Genomic DNA, 23062 nt, shown 5'->3' with positions numbered 1-23062 from the left:
CCAGTATAAGAAATAGAGCAGAATAAGAAAACACTAATTAACCTTATGATTTCAGAGTTCTGTAAGATATCGTTAACATTTGGGGTAAATTGAACTTTGCCAAATTATTACATGCACAGAAGACAATTCCTATCCATGTATAGGAGCTATATTTATGCATCATTAATATATTGCATACACAATGAAATTAAGCAAAAAGTGTAGGTTAAATTAAGAGATTTAAGGTATTTTGTGGCATGTGAGAGAGGGAAGCCCAAGACTTAAAAATCTTGCCAACATTTTGCTGATATGCCTCAAGCTTAACATTCTGTGCTCTGGCTATTCTACTGCACTATGTTCCTTCCTGTTGATTTGTTTATTCTTCAGTAAACAATTTTGTTTGTTTAGTATGAGATTTTAAAAAAACAGTAAGAAACACATTAAGATATAAAGAAATAGTACCATCAAGATGTAAGCAGTGCATACATACAACTCCATTCCACTGCTGGGGGAACTGTGGTGCCCTTTATCAGAGGATGCCTGTAAAGTTACCTCATGGACAATGTGTTGTTAGCAGCTGTGTTAGGCAATGCTCGTCTCTGACTTTGATAAGCACATCTGTTGAGCAGGTTGTAGAAGCTAGAAACAGTTTACTCATAAAGTTTATTTTGCTCTGTGCAGTCCTGAAACCAAATATAACCAAAGATGATTTGCAAAAGAGTGGAATAGGAGGTTCCAACTCCTAGGAAAAAAAAGAACCAGCACTTCCAGTTACCTTGAAGTAGAGGTTAATAAGATAAGATTCAATGGCTGCATGCAGACCCTCCAAGTTGCCACTGAATTTTATGTTTTATGGGGAACAAGGGGAAAACTATTACCTACACAGGAGATATAGATGAGAGAGAGAGAGAGAGAGAGAGAGAGAGAGAGAGAGAGAGAGAGAGAGAGAGAGAGAGAGAGAGAGAGAGAGAGAGAGAGAGAGAGAGAGAGAGAGAGAGAGAGAAATTAATCTGACATGAATTTAAAGGTAAATCAGTTCAAATTTATCTACTCCCACACATTTATCTGTCCCACCTTACTTAGTGCAGTTCTGACTTAAATTAAGGCAGCCTGGTTTTTCAACAAGTATGGTAACAGTCCTCCACTAAACATGGACAAGAGTTTTCACCATTGCAATGTAAGATGGCATTACTTAAAATAATATAAACAAATGCTGTAACCTTCCTCAACTAGGTGCCCAGCAAATGCACTGGTCTTGCTGGTTAGGCATACTAGATGTGGATAGAAATCAAGTCTACCTCAGGGGCAGCAGGTTGAGGAATATTAAACTGATCTGTCATCTGGAATGAACAAGCTGTAGAGGAGAAGGTCACCTTGAGCAAGCCAATTTCTCCCTGGACTTTCCTTGCTCAATTTCATTTCATTTATTCAATTTAGGTACCACCCAACTCCAAACTGACTCTGGGTAATGTACAATAAAACCACACAAAATATAGAATATAAGAAATACAACATAATAACAAAGAATAAGAAAGGAGTAAACAGATGGCAACTCCAGCTACCAGCACCTACTCCTTCAAACATCCCTCAAACACTCCCCCACCCAATCTAACCCAAGGTCTGGAAGAACATTCAGGTCTTTGGAGCTTTTCACAATACTATCAGCGTAGGAGCAGGTACCATTACAGAGAAGGCATGCTTCTTGGATCTCAGCAGATGACACTGTTAAATTGTCACTGCCAACTCTGTCAGATCATACCAGCTGGATAAACAGTTCTTCAGATAATTAGGACCTATGCCATGTAGGTCATAATCAATCACATTCAGAAGCATACTAGTAACTAATGCAATTTGCAAAGCAGAGGTGTTACATCAGCATATTGTGCCACTGCATTCTGGACCAGTTGAAATTTCTGAGTGGCCTTCAAAGGCAGCTCCATGTAGAGTACATTGCAAAAGTCAAGTTCCAAGGTCACAAGGCATGAGTGATTTTCTGAAAGGCATCCTGGTCCTAATGGAGGCATGCAAAGTCCTTCCTGACCACAACTCCCACTTGCTTATTGAGGAAGATCTCCAGATTACTCGCCATTCTTGAACAGGTAAGTGTATCCCTGCCCAAGGTTAGATATATAATATTCCCATATCCATGTGGCCTTAATACCCACAGCCACTTGATCTTGGTAGGAGTGAGTTGGAATCAGTTCCTCTCTATCCAGGCCCACATAGCCTCCAAGCACCAAAGCAAAATTTCATCAACCTCACTTGGTTGGCCTGGACTCAACAGATATAACTGGATATTATCCGTATATTGATGATACTGCATTCAAAATCTGTGGATAACTTCACCCAGAGGTTTCATGTAGTTGAACCAGAGAGGAAACAACCCTTGTAGAACCCCATGAAGGAAGGACTAGAGAGCATCCTCTCCCCACAAATCAACACTGACCAAACCAGCCCCACTACCATGAAATAGTGCCACCAGGTCCAACTTCCAGAATTGATATAGAACAATACCATGGCTGATGGTATCAGAAATGGCTTAAACCTCAAATCACACAAGATCCACCCCTTCCCTAGGGTCTTAGCTGATGCAGAATCCAAAATCCAAGAGGGCATAATCCTAGGAAATTAGACCCCTTCTGGACCTTTTGTTAAGCATGCCAGGTTAGCAGCCTCATCCATGATAAGATCATGAATGAAGCCAGCCTTGTTACACACCAACCTGGCATTCAACAAGGATCCAATGACTAGACATCAATTTAGTAATGGTTGTAGATATGACGTATAAAAGAAAGAAAGCATTTACCAAAAGTACACAGATATGAACTATTCCAAGCACTGCTTTCTATCATTTATTAGCTTCTCTTATTCTATTGAGGGAGGCCTTCCAAAGCTGACTTAGTTTATAAGTCTAAAGTATTTGATCCCTTTATTCACCTTTATATTGCCTATTAAAATTTCTATTTCAAGATTTGATAGCTATCCAGGAGACTTTCTACTAGAAATAATTTCCCCACCTAACCTGAATATAACCACCTGACCAGTCCACTGCAACTTTTTTCTTTTACCAATTTTTTTTTTAAAAAATCCTCTCAGGATCCCTCTGTCAAAAGTCTCCGTACACCCTTCCCCTGCTCTGTATTAGGTGCAATATTAAGACATTTTGGGGACATCAGGTTGGAAATCACAGCTTTACAGGTGATACTAAATATGAGGGTGGAAATAAATAGCATCTCACAGGGTGAAAAGAAGAAGGCATCTCTCACATACTTCTCTAGGCTGAAATATCTGTTTGGGGATGGTGTTACTTTTAAGTTGCCTATTGGAGAATGCAATTTTTTTTAAAAAAAGAATAGAATTATGATAAAGACATAAATGGAAACTTAAATTGATTACATTTAATTCAAATTTAATTTAATAATGTTGCAGTGATTACTACCTATGTGTTTAGCAACTATCCTGTCACACATTACAAACTGGCAGGTTATATTTTCGAAGGCTTTGGAAGCACAATTAAAGTTTGGAAGGCCTCTAGGTGATCCTAAAACTGTAAGCTATGCGTCCAATATTACTTCCATAGAATAAATTCAGTTGACTTCAATAGAGTTTACATCTGCAGAGATATGCACAGACTTACAGTATGTTGAGTTTTTTCTTTATTTTCCCTCCTTTGTTTTCGCAAGATTAAAAAAAAGCCACAAGAAAAACTAGGAAAATATGTGCCCATGCAAAATTTTGAAACATAACTGATACATGTAAATAACATTATCCAAAGTTCATTAGAAGTATAGATGCATACAGTCTTACCAGTGGTGGGATTCAACTATGTGAACAACCGGTTCTCTGTGTGGATGCTGCTTCCAGACGTCCATTCTGGGCCTGGGCAACAAAAAATTAGCTACCGGTTCTGCCGAACTGGTACAAACTGGCTGAATCCCACCACTGAGTCTTACCTTCATACATCTGATAAGAGGTATGTTTTAAATACATTTTTGTCCAGAATAATACATGGGCTTCCTTTTGGCTGAGTTAAGCAGAGAAGAGATGCCTGTAACGTATCTTGGACAGGAAGGTACTGGAGGATTAAAATCACTTCTCCACGAGCAATCTGAGGTCTTCTGTGAAGCACATTCTTTTTATCGATTTAAAGGATGGGAACATCTGCAAAACTCTGATTTGTTTGTTATGGGAATATTTCTCCAGGTGTCACCAGACCTGGAGAGAATTACTACTAGTTCTTGTATTTTCAGATGACTGGGGAGTGAGTATTTCAGAAGACAGAGTGGAAACAGAGCCGCATGTTCACATCTGTGGAAAAGGGCCCTTTTAAGCTTCAAAAGAACCACCATAGGAAAAGTCTGTTTGGGGGTTAATCCTCATGGTAATAATTTAACAACTGCATTGTTACTGAATTACATTGAGATATGAATATGCATTTTGGAAGGAGAGCAATGTCATGCAGATTTGCAAATGTTCATTTTGCTGCAAAGCTGGTTTTCCGCGGAATCATGCTCCAGGAAGAGCAGGTATCGGGTCAACACATACAGGCGATGCTTGACTTACGATCACAACTGGGCCCAACATTTCTGCTGCTAAACAAGGAAGTTGTTAACTGAGTTGTGCCCCATTTTATGACCTTTTTTGCCACGGTTATTAAGCAAATCACTACAATTGCTAAGTAAACCATGCGGCAATTAAAGCGAATCTGGCTTCCCTCATTGACTTTGCTTACCAGAAGCTCCCATTCTAGAATGCTGCAACCAGTGCAAATACATCCTGGTTGCCAACCACCCAAAGTGGGACTGTGGGGATGCTTGCAAAACTCGTAAGTGTCAGAACTGATCGTAAGTCACTTTTTTCGGTGCCGCAGTAACTTTGAACATTAAAAGAATGGTTGTTAAGTCAAGGACTACCTATGAATGATATTAGGGTTTCTTAGCAAGGGAAAGATGGCTCTGAGCAGAAGAGGCTGGATGTGAGGAAAGTCCTATGATGAAAAAACCATAACCTGTTTAGCTCACAGATTCCTACGTTTCATGTAAATTTAAAATGTCATAACACCACGAGGAAAATCTCTAAGGAAAGAGCATCTGAAAAGAACATTAACAAAATCTCCCTTTCTTCGGGGTTTTTTTTTTTTTACTTTTTCCCCAGCTGTCTTGGAGACAAGTAAGGGAAACTTGAGATATTTACCAATATTGTTTGTTGGCATCGCTAGCATAGGGGGAAATACCGTAGTCATTTTTAATGCTGCTGTTTTGTTTAAGTATATCAATTGATGCTTTATGAGCTTTATTTATTTTATTCCAACTATTTCAATTTCTTATTGAAAGCTATAGAACTCTAAATCTGTGAATCTCAGGAAATCAATCGAGTTTGTGGCATCAAAATCAACACCAGGGAAGAATCATAAAAGACCAACAGGAATAAAAGAGTAGAGGGATAAAGGAGGGCATTTAGAGTGTTTTACAACAGCATACACTGAAAAAGAGACACAGATAATTAAAATCATCCTACACTATATGTTACAGAATGGCTTCAGAGAGAGAGACTTTTAAAGATGCAACAAGAGATTATGTGCTAGTGAGCTGCATTTTCTTCAAGATAACATTAAAAATGAAAGTCACTGGGGGGAAGGGACAGAAAGTGAGAGAGAAAGGGAGCTGGTCCAGATGTGGAAACAGGTTGTGCTTCCTCTCCTATAATTTCCATAGGAATCTGAAGCTTTTTTGAGCATCTGCCTGCTGTAATAGCCCCTCATATATTACTCTCAATTTTATGTGGATCTAACATGCTTCTCTCTGGAGACATCTCCACAAAACATAACAGGCAATCAGTCTGTCTCCTGAGCCATTCAACTAAAAGCTTTCTTGAACTGTACAAGGTTTAGATTCAGTTTACTGCACAATTAAAAAACACGCACGTAGAAATCTTGCCATGGCTCCAGAACTGACATCAGTGAAATGTGATCAGAAGCTGTTGAATTGCTCCCGTAAGTTTTCACTTCATAGAAAAATGAAATCAGGCTAAATATCTGTTTTAAAGTTCAAGAGTGCATTACAACATTCAGAAAGTTGAATTTTCAGAGTCCAATAGAATTGGGCAGCTAATAAGTTCAAATAAATAAATAAATAAATAAAATTAAACCATTCCTCCTTCTACATAAGCAACTGAAAAACGACTGACTGCATGTGGTTGCTGAAGTATTCAAAATCTGGGGTCCTTGGTGATCTCTGGGCTTGGTTGTTTTCTTGCAGATATTTCATTACCCAAACTAGGTAACATCATCACATCCTAAACCCATTTATTGGGGATTTGGAGAAAGCTCCGATGAACACAGAATTCAGATCTGGATTGCATGACACAGGTTACTTATTGTGACATAAATGAAATGTGGGGGAACACAGAGATAAATGAATCAGGATAAGATAAGGCAGAGATTTCCAATCAGTGATGCACGTATCACAGATGGGACTCAGAAGTCTTTTAGATGGGACATTGTAAGTCACTGAAATTTTAAATTGAGTCTATAAAGGATATTCTAAATAATGTAGAGTATAACAACGTCTGTACGCATATCAATGTCCTTTCTGAAATAGTGGACTTTGTATCATGCTGGGATCCACATTCTTTGATGTAGTTGTTTGGAACTTAAAAATTAAAGAATAGATAAACAGAGAGAAAGACAGAAGGAGCAGGCAAAAGACAGCGGCCTTGTGTACTCTGTAAAGATAGGACTTTACAACCAGGAGGCCCATCAGGCTCACACACCTTGATTATCACTACAATTTTTAGAAGATACTATATAGTCAAGGAGAGAAGCAACCTAGAACTAAGGAGAAATTTCCTGACAGTTAGAACAATTAACCAGTGGAACAACCTGCCTCCAGAAGCGGTGAATGCTCCAACACTGGAGGTTTTTAAGAAGAGACTGGACAGTCATTTGCCTGAAATGGTATAGGGTTTCCTGCCTGAGCAGGGGGTTGGACTAGATGACCTCCAAGGTCCCTTCCAACTTATTATTATTATTATTATTATTATTATTACTATTATTATTATTATTATTATTATTATTATTATTATTATGTTGCCTGCTAAATGAGCTGCTTTAATCACTAAGAAGCTACTGATATCCTGTAAGTTATAGCCCTTCTCTGAAAGCGGCACCACCTGTTAAACTCAACTGTGCGTTGGGTGTGCAATAGGCATCTGTGAATTGTTCACCCTTTTGTTCTCTCTCAAAAACTTTAAAATGTGTTAAATGTTCACTCTTGGTTTTCCTCTACCTAGCAGCTTCCCTTGTTTACCTCATGCATTCTCCCAATTCTCTGCCACACATTTGGATGAGTTCACAAAAGAAGCTATATAGGGTGTAGATTTTGTACACTGCAGTTAGGCAGATACAACTCATAAGCAGAAATCCCAGTTCATGACTAACACTGAAGAACACTCCCCTGAAATTCTTAATTATTTTTTTAAAAAAATAGGTCTAGGATTGAAGTGTTGGCCCAATTCTTTGCTTTGGATGTTTCTATGCTGCTACAACTTCCACTCCCAATCCCTCAAAAGTGGTTTGGAATTTACCCACAATAAGAACTACCTCTGCCAACTCTGAAACAATAAGAACAAGAAACAAAATGTCACAATTGTATATACATTCCAGCACAAACCCTTTGTATTTGCACTGATTCCCTGGAGAAAAGAAGTGGAAACTGACAGGATCTTGTCAATTTTATCCATAACTAGGCTAGACTGAAATCACAGGGGTGTAGATGCAAATCATGGAGTAGAACACCTTTCTGTTGAAATGCCTTCAAATTAAGCAGTTAAAGTCTTTTGATCAATTAGAGTTGTCCACAATCAAATGACAATTTAAAAAAAAATGACGAAAATCAATCCATTTTTAGAAGAGGGGAGTCTTTCCAGTTATATATTGCACAAATATATACTTATACTAACTCAAAAGCAGTGACAGCTGAGACAGTAGGCGTCCACAGCTAACTGAGATGATGTAAAAATAATGACATCCACTACGGTGACATTGTGAAAAACCCTCTCTCCCCTTATGCTCTTATATCCTGATGTTGGAACATAAGTACTAAGTTGTGGGTTTGTCATAATGACACACATTACACACAATGTGTCACTTGCCCCTGCCTCGACCTCCCACAGAGCTGAAGGCTGAGATGCTTGCATGCACAGACAAAAAAGAAAAAAGAAATATTGTACTCTTCATCAAAAACAAAAACATCCTTAATTTCTGGAAAGGAACTAAGATTTATAGCATTTAGTGGTGATCATAAAAGTAAATCATTAGGCTAACTCAGAGGCTAACTCAGTGAGTAGGTTTGGACAAGAAAAATTGATGGATAAATACCAAAATAACTCAGTGTATCTTCCTCTCTATGCATTGACGCATGTATTAAAAGCTGCAGGGCTTTCCCCCCCCCCCAAAAGATTTTCAGATACCCAAGGTATTAACCAAATAAAAAAAACAGAAAAATAATTACCACAGCCGGAAATATCATTTTAATGATGGTACCCTAATAATAGAAAGTTCTTTGTAAGCTGCTTATTTGATGTTTAGAATATTATTTATTGTACTTCCTGATGAAGGATTTCAGAATTTGGATTTTGATATTTTTAGGCTACTGTATGTTCATACACAATTAACAAATCTCAATGTCCATTTTCACATAATAAGCTGCTTTTCAGCCCTTCAGCGATGACAGAGGTGCATAATGTTTGATGGGAGGGGCAAGAAACACATTTTGCCTTTGATGGCAGCGTGTATCTTGGGATACTTGCAGGACCATCTGCTGCCGGGAACGAATTCCCATCGCCCAGTACGCTCACACAGAGAAGGCCTCCTCAGGGTACCGTCGGCTAGACAATGTCGGCTGGCGACCCCCAGGGGGAGGGCCTTCTCTGTGGGAGCGCCAGCCCTGTGGAACCAGCTCCCCCATGAGCTTCGGATGGCCCAAGATCTCCAGTCCTTTCGCCGCGGCCTCAAAACACTCCTTTTCCACCTGGCTGACCTGGACTGACAGGGACTTTAATTATGTTTTTAATTTTTTAACTCTAATTTTTTAATTTATTTTAATTTTAATTTATTGTACAGAGGCCTTTAATTTTAATTTTTATCTTAACCTCTGTCTTTATTGTATGTTATTGTTGTTAGCCGCCCTGAGTCTTTCCGGAGATAGGGCGGCATATAAGTCCCAATAATAAATAAATAAAATAAATCTGCTGTGGTATCCCAACAACTAGGAAAAGTGGCCAAGGGAAAACCCAAGTTTGTTTCCCATGTAATTAAAATTAAATGAAACTAACTGATTATTTTCTACACCTATATTTAATAATTTCCTTTTTGGAGCTTAAATATAACAATTTGGAGATTTCAGGGAGGCATCTCCAAAGGTCTGGATAAACACCAGCTGCGCTCCTCTGTGTAAGAGCTGCATCATTTAGGGAAAATGTTGGGGAAAATGCACCAATATGCTGGGTTGGCTGTCAAGGGAATAGCTGTAAACATTTCTATTGAGAAATAAACTTCTCATGTAAGTGTGTATTGATTTGCAGTAAGGCACTTGCATTCTAATTTGAGTGATATTAAAAAAGGATTAAACCAAATCCTAGCGAGAGAGTCTATCTATGGTTACTAACCTTGATGCCTGGATGTTACCACCAGAAATAGGCCAGTTTGCCTCTACAGGTTAAATGCACAGGAGCAGCAACTGGAGAGAAAGGCTACCTTGGTCTTCTAGTTGTGCTGGTGGCCTCTCATATGAGGCAGAGTGTTGTCTAGATAGGCCTAGACCTGATCCTACATGCATAGAACTATGGCTATCCATGTCTTCAAGGTTGACTCAGCCTTCCATCCTTCCGAGGTAGGTAAAATGAGGACCCAGATTGTTGGGGGCAATTAAGCTGACTTTGTAATAATGCCGCTTGGGGCCCCCCGAAAGCCCTAATAAGCAGGCATATACATAGAATGAAGGCTATTGCTAAGCACATTGATTTGTGCTTTAGATTGTAAGCCGCCCTGAGTCTTCGGAGAAGGGCGGGATATAAATGGGATTAAAATAAAAATAAATAAAATAAAAATTGAAGTCCTATTTGAAAAAGCTGAACTCAATGAAATTCAGCTACATAAACTGCAATCTAAGGCTACACTTCCCTGTGACTGTCCCATTGCTCCTGTGTTCACTTTGTTTAAGGACAGACTTGTACAAGGTTGTTCTGTTAGCCTAGATCAGGGGTGTCAAACTGCCAGCTCAAGGTTGACTCAGCCTTCCATCCTTCCAAGGTCAGTAAAATGAGGACCCAGATTGTTGGGGGCAATATGCTGCACTTAGAGAGGGCTGTAAAGCACTGTGAAGCAGTATATAAGTCTAAGTGTTATTGCTATTGCTATTAGTAGACAGTACTATTCTCACATCTTGTATACTGCTGAGTCAACCTTGAGCCATTCAGAATTCAACTCCTGGAGTTAGCCTGTAATACTGCATTCTAACCACTGCGCCACCATGGCTTTTAATATAGGATATATATCTCAGGTATTATTACTTTTAAAAAATCAGTCTGTTGGAAAGATTGCTGAGAGTCAGCAGCTCTTGCTCTGTATGTGTATGTGGTGTGTGTGTAGATAGATAGATAGATAGATAGATAGATAGATAGATAGATAGATAGATAGATAGATAGATAGATAGACAGAAGATAATCACTGCTCTATATAAACTCTACAACCTTCCACAGTCAAACCATAAACCTATTAATAATACAAAAGATGCAAAATATTTTGACCAGCTCAAAGTATTTATTTACTTCCTTTCTGGGCAGGAATCCCAGCAAAGCAGATACTTATGCATAGCCTGTCCTCATTTCGTCTAATTACAAGCTTCTCTTTCAGAGAAGGAGAGAAAGAATGAGCAGAAAGGTTTGATCATCCAATTGAAGGTCACTTAGGCAAGGAGTTTCTAAAATATTCATTGATCTAGTGAGCATTAAAAAGTCACAAGGTTCCCAGGGTTTGCTAGCAGAAAAAAAAGACCTTTCCATTACACAAGTTGTTAGAATCAGCCAATGATTAGAGCACTAGGAGTAGAACATGCGGCACAATAAATCAGCACATGGTGTACAGGAATGTTGAAAGTACTAGAACATTAACCAGCTACCCTGCTTTATTTTTCCGAGGTCTGGCTTTCTTAGGGAGAGGGAACATGAATAAGGGCTGCCTTCCTTGACCTTTCTCTTTCATCCAAATGTGTTGTAGGGAAGACTGAATAATTGGAGTGTCAAAATATAGACAATGTTTTATTTTGGCCAAATGCAAAAGACTCATTCAACCCACACAGAGTTTGTTCCATGCTACAAGTGGGCACACCACAAACAGCAAACATTGAACCCAGAGACACACAGCTAAGCCTAGAGCCAACTTTATTATGTCATCCTATTATGCGTGAACAGATTTTCTGTTCCTTCAGATTTTCCCATCACTTGACAAAGAATTGGGGGGAATAAATCATTTTTGGGTTCTTTCTACAACTGGCATGAGGGAGAACAACACATTACACTCTCATCACAGAAAGACACCAGCGGGGTTTTTTTTTCCTGCCCTGCCACACATCTACCTATAATAAATAAAACACATATGTCCTCTGATATTACTCAGGTATCACATGTCCTCTGAAATGTCTAGTATAGAAGTATGATTTGAATACAGTGAGTGAACACATCAAATGTGTCACCACAGCAGATGCATCTTCTAAGAGCAGAAATTCATTTTTCTAAATCAGGGGGGAAATGCAAAACAAAAGAAAAACAAAAGGATGAGATCAGTACTGAATGACATTGGTATCATCCAGATTACCAATAAATATATCATATATATTTATATTATATAAACATAATATAAATTTTATATAGAATATAAAATTTTATATAGAATGTAAAATATTATATTCTAAATAAAAAAAGTCATCTCGAAGGCCTCAAAATAGCTTTATTACATATCAGATGAGAGAAAAAAGGAAAATTGGTTTTATAGGTAGAATGAGCAAAAAGTAAAGTAGATGTTTGTTGTTCATTTGTTTTTGCTTTAGTATGTAACAACGGCAAGACTAAACTCGTGGTCTATTATTTTTTTTTTTAGATCCTGAGCATTACCTCTAAGCTATGTCTCCATTCGGATGAGCATTTTTATACAAGAAACAGTAAAATTATGGCAATTTAAATTGACAACATCACAGACCAATAAATGTAGTAGAAATTTTTTTATTCTCAGGATCCCTATATTCGAAGGAATGATTGCTCCAGAAGCAATGGAGTTATGAGTCCAATGCAAACATTTTAAGCAAGTAGAATAAATGTGTACTTAGGGGGAAGGGAGAAATATACTTGGCAGCAAGCCTCACCCTTCACCTTCGTGCACTTGATGGTTGGTGTGTATGATCTCTATGCAGATAAAAACTCCATGAGCAATCAGGAACCCTGAGGGGAAAAAAACAGTTTTCTTATCCCACATAAGCAGACTGTATGGGAACTACACACTGTTTAGAAGATCTGCATGGCTGAAAAATAAGGTCTCTCACTGTGATCCACAATCAGTCCCTATCAACCTCTGTCATTCTTCTTCTAACATCAGCTTGGACTTTAATTGCTCTCTAAAAGAAGGAATCACAGCAGCAGTTTTGTTCTCCCTTACCACACCTTGACAATCAGTACTTGGCAAAATTAGCTCTTTGGGGAAGTAAAACCAACAACAACAACAAAAATACCCAGAAGAAGGCAAGGGTAAGCAACTTCCATATTGCTGCCAAGAAAATGACATGGATGTGTCCAGTATAAAATCACCAGGAGATGTTTAAAGACTTTGCCTGTTATATCATTCTTATTTAAAGGAATGATGATGTTCCATCTGCTAAAGCAACTTGACAGATCAAATAGCAAATAGGACAGTGGTGTTTGGATGTAACCCTTCCCAAACTGGTGGTCTCCAGTTGTGTATGTGGCTTTGAGTCTCAATAGATCAGAACCGCACCCAGTTGGGATAGGTTTCTCTGGCACATCTGATCACCACCATGCTATTATTTGCTTTCGAAAGTTTGATCTGGCAAGTTGCCTCATTAGAGCTTGGTTAGACTCTGGCCCAAGAACTAGATTGACTAACAGAATAAAACCCATGTATTTGTGTAACCACTGTGAATTGGAAAATGTGGACTGGGAAATGCAGACACAATCACTAACTCTGTATTTCCTGGTCTCTGACCTCTGTGCCTAGAACTATATGCGTGAAAGCCAATCGTTATGAATGTCAACAGTTGTGTTTTCACATTGTACATAGGTCCAATGAACAGGGTTTTATAATTGCATTGTTCACTTACACATTTTAATACTAAGCTATCTAGAACCCAAAATATGGAGATGATTGGTGATTGGTGCTGCTGCTGATAATGATGGGGGGTGATACCCAACCCATGTCAAATAATTTTAAATGGCAAGTAAAACGTGCACATAACATGTGTACAACCTCACTTATATAATTATATACACACAGAATGAAGATGAGATCTCAGTGCTGGCACCTCTTGATTGACAAGGGGGTTGTGACTGTGAAAGTCTGCTGGGAGAGCTGAACTCCAAACCCTATAGCAACTGCTTCTTTTCCAGAAGAGTCCTGTGTGATCGCTGGACAACTGGGAACGTTTAGCAGGGGTGGAATTAATACAATGGGGCAGAGCTCAGCCTTCCATTACCTTTCCTTCCATTACCGAAGAAAAGAACCATTCCGATGGAATTGAAATCTCTTCTCTTGCCAGAACCTTGTTCAAAGTCACAGCGACGACTCCCTCCTCCTCCTTCGCCCAGGGCTGCCGCTTCCCCCTCCCAACTCCAGTCACCCTTAACTTCATATCGGAGAGATAACCTGGGAAATGCATTGCACTTGGCTGACCAGCCTTGAACTTTGTGTGCTGGTTGCTTAGCAATGGCTAACCTTGAAGACAGACTGTGAGACAGAAGAACCCAAAAATGCTTTCAATGGATAAGGTTGCAAGGAAAACAAAAGCAGAAACTTAATGTTCAGGAGAGAAAAACTGCATGTTTCTTCCGATTCATTCCCAGCCTGCACAGAAGCAGTATTCAATTAAAGATGCCATGCAAAGAGGGGAAAGGTGCTCTTCTTGCAAATACTGATATAAATATGTAAGGGAAGTTTTCTCCTAGATTATTTAATAGACAAAAAAAATAGTCAGACTTCTAACAAAAGAAAAGTCTAAAACGAGTTGACAGTAGCTAAAATGTGATGGACAATATTATAAAATAGCCTGTGACTATGTCAGAAATGCTCATTCTTAACAAGAGATAAGCCTTGCATTATGAAAATACATGTGCTCAAAGATAATAAAACTAGACAATAAAACATTGTTTTTAGATACCTTATTTAAACAAATACCAAGGCATAAGATACCATCTAGATAAACCACCTCTGTTAAAAGTTATGTTGAAATTTATTTTTCTTATATTTCACAAGGACATGTAGTGTAATATACCTGGCTTTGGTCAAACTGGAATTTGAACCACTGCTTATAGAAAACATATGTAATTAAGATTCCCTGAAATCAAGCTAGATGTGGGGAATATATGACCAATAAAATTACATAACAACTTTGCAGAAATGGCTTGTCACTGCCTTTTATTTTACTTATTACACTCCAGTCTAACCAATTGCTCTGGGCTTGCTTAGCTTCCAAGTCCAGGCAAAATCTACTATCATCCATTGAGATGTTTATAGAAATATGTTCCATATTTAAAAAAAAGTTCTGCACCTTGATACACTACACAGCAGCTTGATACATTACAAAGATAAGAGCTTATCTCTAATCCTAACTCTTACTTTAAATGGAGAGTCAAAGAGCTGTCAGTTCTTGAATTGTGATTAGTTCTAGGTATTCCTTCTTAAACCTAGTGAGTCCTATTATTACCTCTTTTCTCCTGAGGAAAAAAATTCTTTAAAAAGCAAGATTTGTACAAATGATCCATAGTAAGACAAATATTAACAGTCATAGATATGATGACCATAGAATATAGAACAGGGGTCTTCAAACTTGGCCCTTTTATGACTTGTGGACTTCAACTCCCAGAATTCCTCAGCCAGCGTGAATGGCTGAGGAATTCTGGGAATTGAAGTCCACAAGTCATAAAAGGGCCAAGTTTGAAGACCCCTGATATAGAAGATTACAACTAAGAAGGAAAGGGAAGGGAAGGGAAGGGAAGGGAAGGGAAGGGAAGGGAAGGGAAGGGAAGGGAAGGGAAGGGAAGGGAAGGGAAGGAAAGGAAAGGAAAGGAAAGGAAAGGAAAGGAAAGGAAAGGAAAGGAAAGGAAAGGAAAGGAAAGGAAAGGAAAGGAAAGGAAAGGAAAGGAAAGGAAAGGAGGGGTGGGGAGGAGATGAGAGGAGGGGAAAGGAGGGGCAAGGGGAAGGATTCCTAGGGTCCCCTGGTTTGTGATAGACAGTGCTTTTTTTCTAAAAAAAAAGTGCTGGAACTCAGAGGTGCTGTCACTGGGAGTGATTAGTGTCTTGCTACGGCATCGCCGCCTGTCCTTTGCACCCCTGCCCCTGCGGCTTGGAGCCACATGCTGTGGGGATTTCTCTCCCCACAGCTGCCGTGGGGATTCCCCTCCCCGCAGTTGCCATGCCGTGGCCCGTGCTGAGCCCCCACCCTGAGCTGCTCCGAACCCCGACCCAGATCTGTGTTCCTTGTGGCAGTGGTCTCCGGCACCAAACAGCCTCTTTCCAACCACATCCAGAAAAATTTGTAACAAACATTGGAATTCTCAAGGCCATGTTTGGTATTTCCCAGCAATCTGTTACTGGAAGGAAAAAGCAATCCCTGCTGTGTTACTGATCCCAGAGAAACATTTGCATGTATGCAGGTATCCTTAGGGTGCCATAGTTATGGATGTAAAATATTGGTTGCAAAGTTGGCATTTCTGGATGTAATACAGATATTTTGGACTTATTTTTGTTTCTTTGCATGTTTGATATTTTTAAAAAGGCATATGCTACTGACTACACTTATGCACATATTTAACATCTTTTGCTAGGATATATGACCACTGCTTGTCCAGAATGTGAAAAGTGAAAGATTGTGACTAAACAAAATTTTAATGTACAGATAATACCACCAGAAATTATTTTACCCTTTTAATAAATGTTGTTATTGATGTTAAGCTCACCATGGAAAACATCATATATTGTTATGTATATACTAGGTTAATTATTTAAAGACTGAAGTGCAACATAACTAGATTCTAAATAGTCTATTTTTCAAAACACACAACAGTCCAAACAGTAAAAGTAAAGTCCAAATTAAGAATATTTCATTCTTAAGAATTGTTTAATTTAAAGTGGTTTAGTTGTAATAGATGGTTATAGATTCAAAATAGTTTTCAAGAGTGTACAAAAGATACTATTTTTTTCTAGTAAAGGTAAAGGTAAAGGTTCCCCCGCACATGCGTGCTAGTCGTTTCCGACTCTAGGGGCCAGTGCTCATCTCCGTTTCAAAGCCGAAGAGCCGGCGCTTGTCCTAGGACGTCTCCGTGGTCATGTGGCCGGCATGACTAGACGCCAAAGGCGCACGGAACGCTGTTACCTTCCCACCATAGTGGTCCCTATTTTTCTACTTGCATTTTTACGTGCTTTCGAACTGCTAGGTTGGCAGAAGCTGGGACGAGTAACAGGCGCTCACTCTGTTACGTGGCACTCGGGATTCGACCCGCCAAACTGCCGACCTTCTGATCGACAAGCTCAGCGTCCTAACCCACTGAGCCACCGCGTCCCTTACATTTTCTACCATCAGCTAAATTAGACATATTACATTGAGAAAAATGTTTCTCATTTCTTTCCTGTTACCTTTATTGATTTCGTTGCAGAGATGTTAACATAGGAAATAGATTATTTTGTTATCTAATTTTACTTTCCAAAAGACAGAAGCAGATGAAAAATGTGAGGTTCTTTCCTGTTGGCTTTTTTGAATGAGCTGTTTTAGATTCTAAAAGTTTAGTTCCTAAAGAAGTAACCTTGTAAATAATTTTTATGCCCTCCTCTAGTGCAGGGTAGGCAACCTTGGCTCTTTTATGACTCAAGGACTTCAACTCCCAGAGTTCCTGAGCCAGCATGGCTCAGCATGGAAACCTCTCTCTTTCCCCTCAGCGTGGCTGGCTCAGGATTTCTGGGAGTTGAAGTCCATGAGTCATAAAAAAGAGCCAAGATTGCCTACTCCTAAAGCCAATAGAGGGAGGTTTTGTTTTGTTTTTTTGCAAAAAAAGGTGCCGGAACGCCCGTTCTATGAGGAAAAAAAGCCCTGGTGATAGATCTGTAAAAAAGTATAAAAGATAGTGATAGCTGAAAGTTACATTCCAGTGAACGGTGATGATGAAAGAATCAGAAATGAGTTTGGGGCAAAAAGAACATACTGAAAGAATGTGATCTAGAGAGAAAAAATATTGTGATGTGAATCGATGGATGGGAATAAAAAAAAGGAAATAACTGGGTTCTTCCGAGATCCCAGATGATAACTATCAATTTTTACTTCGAAAGAGATCTCTTCATTTCAAATGCATCATTTAAGCATATTTATTTATGCATGTCCATGCAAAAGAATTAACCAAAAAGCAAAGCTGATTTAATTAAAATCCGGGCTTTTTTTGTCATAGAACGCCCAGAACGGAGTTCCGGCAACCTTTTTCGGATGGAATCTTGTAGGGTAGGCAAGGTGGGTTGTATGACATGTGTGAGTTCCGGCACCTTTTTATTTTACAAAAAAAGCACTGATTAAAATAATTAATGAAGGATACTTCTGAATGTGGGATAGAGAGACTTTTTAAAACGGAAGTTGTGAATATCAGAATAAAACAAGAGATGGAATAAAATAAAATAAAGGGAAGTAAAAAGACTGCTGGAAAAAAGATACGTCCAGTTTGAAAAAGTATCAAGAAAGAGATTAATTTCCCAACAGAGAGGAGTATTTCAGAGACTGTAGGGCAGACATGTCAAACACAAGGCCCGGGGGCCAGATCCGGCCCGTGAAGTGGTTTCATGTGGCCCACGAAGCCATCCTGGAAACAGTGAGGGAATGGCCCCCACTGCCTTGGCCCTGGCCCAGAGACCCTCCTTCTGCCAGAGACCCTCAGATCTGTCCCACTCCTGCCCAGGCCCCCATAGGCACCCTTGATGCGAACCATGTAGAGCTGGCCACGCCCACCCAGTAGGCCATACACACTCTAGCCATGCCCACCCAGTAGGCCACGCCCACTCTGGCCATACCCACCCGGCCCCTTGAGGGCAACCGCAATGCTGATGCGGCCCTCAATGAAATTGAGTTTGACACCCCTGCTGTAGGGGGACAATCATGTTTGAAAAGTGGAAATCAAACATATGATGTATATTAAGTGTCCAAGAAAAAACAAACAAAAAGGAAGTCATTGAAATGGTTAAACTACAGATCTATATGGTGTAACAGGATAAATGTTAAAGTATGGTTTTATGTGCTTTATGAACTACAAATACCACACAAAGAACAGCGCACACTCTGATAGAGAGACGTTCCCTGAGGATGGGGGCTCCAGCACGAATCCAAAAGCTCGGAGGATTAAACCTCTGGTCCCGGTGACCGACCCAGATTGGATCCTGCAACATTATCCTGGGACAGGTATATTCTCCTTCATTCGCTTTATGAACTGTTTAATGTTCGCCCGAAGACTCAGTCAAGGCTTGATGGTGGTGATGAAAAATGCTATTGTTCCTGTACACCAGGGGTGTCAAACTCAATTTCACTGAGGGCCGCATCAGCATTGCGGTTGCCCTCAAGGGGCCGGGTGGGTAGGGCCAGGGTGGGTGTAGCCTGCTGGGTGGGCGTGGCTAGAGTGCGTATGGCCTACTGGGTGGGCGTGGCCAGCTCTACATCGTTCGCATCAAGGGTGCCTATGGGAGCCTGGGCTGGAGTGGGACAGATCTGAGGGTCTCTGGCAGAAGGAGGGTCTCTGGGCCAGGGCCAAGGCATTGGGGGCCGTTCCCTCACTGTTTCCAGGATGGCTTCGCGGGCCACAAGAAACCACTTCGCGGGCCGGATCTGGCCCCCGGGCCTTGTGTTTGACATGTCTGCTGTACACCAAGGAAAATATAGCAAAAGCAATTTTGATTACAAAATTACAGAAGGATTAGGTTTTGGGAATGCCTAGGAAACTGTTTTGCTGAATTGTGAGTTCAAGGATGCAAGAAATAAGAATGAGCAAAGTTTGAAAAGCACTTTGTAGTTTTATACCAGCTAACAGTGTGTAAATTAGGTTTTTGCTCTTCAATAGCTCACGGAGAAATGTATAGATGTAAAAAAGCTTATGCTTGTTAATTTAGAAAAAGCATATGATAAATAATAGACTTGAGTTATCCAATTGTCCAGATTGGTCTCTATTACTCCATCTTCTTTTACATGATAAGGACCAAACCAGCTAAGACACATTGCTTAAACAATTTTTCTTCTCCATTTCTCCCCCTCAAACTTGTAACTTCAGAGAGATGGCTTTGTTATTGTTATTTCAAAAGTTTTAAAAGGTGGGGCAAGGGGTACTTTTCACGTTTTCCTGAGTAACATCCAGTTTGAGTTTCTCGTAGTAACATAAATAGCACACAGTGGTTAATAAAACCATTTAAGCCTCCAGGGAAGCATTGTAAAAGAGTCCTTGCACAGTTCATTGGCATATGTGAATACTGGTGATGTGACTAAAATAAAATCATTTACTCTCTAGCCACATAGGTTTTCCATTTGACTGATTGCTGACACCAAAATGAAAAAGTCTTGAAAAAGGAGCTTAATTGTTCTCATTGCATTATTCAACTGCAGTATTTGTCTCTTAAGAGAGTAGCATTAGTTAGCTAACCAGGGAAAAAAATGCTGTACCAACTTTTAGATTTTTCCTCTTTAAAGCAGTTTTACGTGCAAGATTCAGCAGGTAAAGCTTTAGAATACAGGTAGGCCTCACCTACGGGCTGCCTTGTTTAGCAACCCTTTGAAGTTCCAATGGTGTTAAAAAGCAGCTTTATGGCCAATCTTAACATTTATGACTGTTGCAGCATCCCATGGTCAGAGGATTGCCATTCAGGCACTTTGCAGCCAGCACACATTTATGACTGTCACAACATCCTGTGGTCATGTGATTGAAACTTTTCAACTGGCTTGCGACTAGCAGAGTTAACAGAAAAGTAAAAGTAAAATCTTAAGTTGTGGCCACATGGTGTTTCGCTTGTGGTGATTTGCTTAACAACTGAAGAGGAAGTAGGGTGCAAGCCCATCACAGTCACATGATTTTCCACTTAGCAACCACATCGCTATTGATGGTATTACCGGTCCTAATTGTGGTTGCTAAGCAAGGACTACCTGTTATGTGAACACAATTCTTTACATTACACTGCTGTCAAGGACAGATGTTGGTTAAAAAGTAGGCAGTCTCTAAATCAGAGGTGCATAATTGCTATCAATTTCAAGGCTGCTCCAGACTTCACACAGCAGGTAGAAAGCCGCATGCCAAATGTAGGAGGGGTCATAAGCCTTTTGGGGAGACCAGAGGTTAAGGGATGAAATAGCTCCCGTAAGCCTTTATAAGGCTTACTGTGTCCAATCTTCTCTTCAAATAGCCCAATTTAAAAAAAAAGGATCCAAACCCTCTGAAAGAGCTCTGGGGGCAACAAAAGGGCTATGCGGTCTCAAGTTTATATCCCCCTGACATCAGGATAATGCCATTTTCTATGAACACTGAAAGCAGCAGACCTGCAGGAAAGAATCATACTCACAAAAGGCTATATATTACTATTGTTGGCTGAGGCTCACAAAAAGAAATATTGTAGAAATACTGAAGGAATAGGGACGCGGTGGCTCAGTGGGTTAGGACGCTGAGCTTGTTGATCAGAAGGTCGGCAGTTTGGCGGGTCGAATCCCGAGTGCCGCGTAACAGAGTGAGCGCCTGTTACTCGTCCCAGCTTCTGCCAACCTAGCAGTTCGAAAGCACGTAAAAATGCTTAGAAAAATAGGGACCACTGCGGTGGGAAGGTAACAGCGTTCCGTGCGCCTTTTGCATCTAGTCATGCTGGCCACATGACCACAGAGACGACCTCGGACAAGCGCTGGCTCTTCGGCTTTGAAACGGAGATGAGCACCGGCCCCTAGAGTCGGAAACGACTAGCACACGTGTGCGGGGGAACCTTTACCTTTACCTACTGAAGGAATAGCTAATCATTTTGCATATTGTCTTGTGCGGAAGAATATGAATTTAAAAAAGCAGGTCCTCACGATAGGACACTACCAGCTCCTGTTGCCTCACCTTGAAAAATGTCCTCATCTTGAGAATATCATAGATTCTGTTGAAATTGCCATTAACTTAAAAAACTCAGCCTGGGTATTCCTCTCTAAAGGAATTGTGTATTATTAAAGCCAGCTGTTTGTACTAATTAATTTTTCACACACACACACACACACACACACACACACACACACACCTTACTGAGATGGAAATACAATTCTTGAGAGCTAGTAGCTAAACAGTTCAATACAACCATCTTAAAAGAATGCCTTTTCAAGAGAAAAAGCAAACTACAGGTAGTCTTCAAATTATGACAATTGAGCACAAAGTTTAAGTGAGACCATTGTTAAGTGAGTTCTGTCCCCATTTCACGACTTTTCTTGCCACATTTCTCAAGTGAATCACTGCAGTTGTTAAATTAGTAACACGGTGGTTAAGTGAATCTGGTTTCCCATTGAGTTTGCTAGTCAGAAGGTCGCAAAAGGTGATCACATGACTCCGGGACACTGCAACCATATAAATGTGAGTCAGTTGTCAAGCACCCGAATCTAAATCACATGACCATGGGGATGCTGCAATGGTCATAAGTGTGAAAAATGGTCATAAGTCACTTTTTTCAGGGCCGTTGTAACTTCGAACAGTCACAAAATGAACTGTTGAAAGTCAAGGATTACCTATACTATGAATGCACATGGCTAGATGGGGAATTCTGGGAGCTGAAATCCATGCATCTTAAAATTGCTGAGGCTGAAAAACGTTGCTCTAATGATGATAACTTTATTGTCACTTTGAATGTACGCCAATCAGCATACATCAAAATGAAATTTCGTTGCATACAGCTCTCAAAGGGTCACCACCTCCGATATATACTCCTTGTTCGGGGCCCGCTCAAATTTCACATTGTCCATTTTAGTCTCTAGGGAGTGAACGATGGCAAACAGGACAGATGGAAATGGGGCTCCATGTGGATTAGCCCTCAAATTCGCTTGTATTCTGACAACCTCGCCTTCTTTCCTTTTTCTGATGCTGACTCTTCCACCTTTTCCTTAAAGAGGCCTTGCTTCTTTTCGCCCCTGGAGCACGCTGCTGCCGCCGCCACCAACTCCTCCAAAAGCCTCTCCCTCTGGGTCTGCCGACAGCCTCATACAGTTCCTTCACTCCATAAGCTCCAGGTCGTCTCCTCCTCTGCCTCCTCTGGAAAAAGCCCTGATTTGCAATACAATCCATCACTGGGCCAGCAGTCAGAACTTGCTGCTGGTAGAACAAATTCAAACAGCACCAACGACTTTTAATGGTCTCACCAACAGTTCCAAAACAACTAGAAACTCGCCAGGCCAGCAAAGATTGTCGGTCGTATGTCGTATGTTACCTTAGTTCCACCATGTTGCTCAAACACATTAAAATCTTCCTGATCATGTGGCCTATAGCCCTTACTATCCCTCCCAAAACTATTTGCCCGGATGGATCCTGCCCAGAGGAGAAGGTTGGAAATGCGACTTTTAAGAAGAACCCCTCTAACTCAGTGATTCCATGTTTTTTTCACTGGAGCAGGTGCCATTTTTCTTGGCTTAAAATTCAAATAAAGGAAGGAACAGACATCAGGCACACCGAAATTTTATTTAGCTTTTCTGTTGGGTCTTTTCAGATGAGGAAACTAGTAACCCGTATGACAACATGAGGGCAGCTAGGACATTATGCCTGGAACAGCAAAGTGTTGCCCTCAACTTGGATA

The 23062-nt window shown here is 40.2% G+C and overlaps 1 protein-coding gene across 5 annotated transcripts in view; it reads right to left on the bottom strand.

Moving 5' to 3' along the window:
• The window catches only part of DPF3 (double PHD fingers 3), a 243983-nt gene that overhangs the window by 200808 nt on the left and 20113 nt on the right, over window positions 1–23062 (bottom strand). The window contains exon 1 of one of the 5 annotated variants that reach the window (XR_014490963.1): window positions 532–690. The exons of the other annotated variants lie outside the window; for them this stretch is intronic. The gene's annotated coding sequence lies outside the window, so the exon portion shown is untranslated. Of the gene's footprint in view, window positions 1–531; window positions 691–23062 lie in introns of those variants that run through there. 5 annotated transcript variants of the gene reach the window in all.

This window comes from Vipera ursinii (genome assembly GCF_947247035.1).
Source record: "Vipera ursinii genome assembly, chromosome: 1".
Lineage (NCBI taxonomy): Eukaryota > Metazoa > Chordata > Lepidosauria > Squamata > Viperidae > Vipera > Vipera ursinii.
The sequence above is the reverse complement of the archived record's forward strand: the minus strand, read 5'-3'. Positions and strand labels throughout refer to the sequence as shown.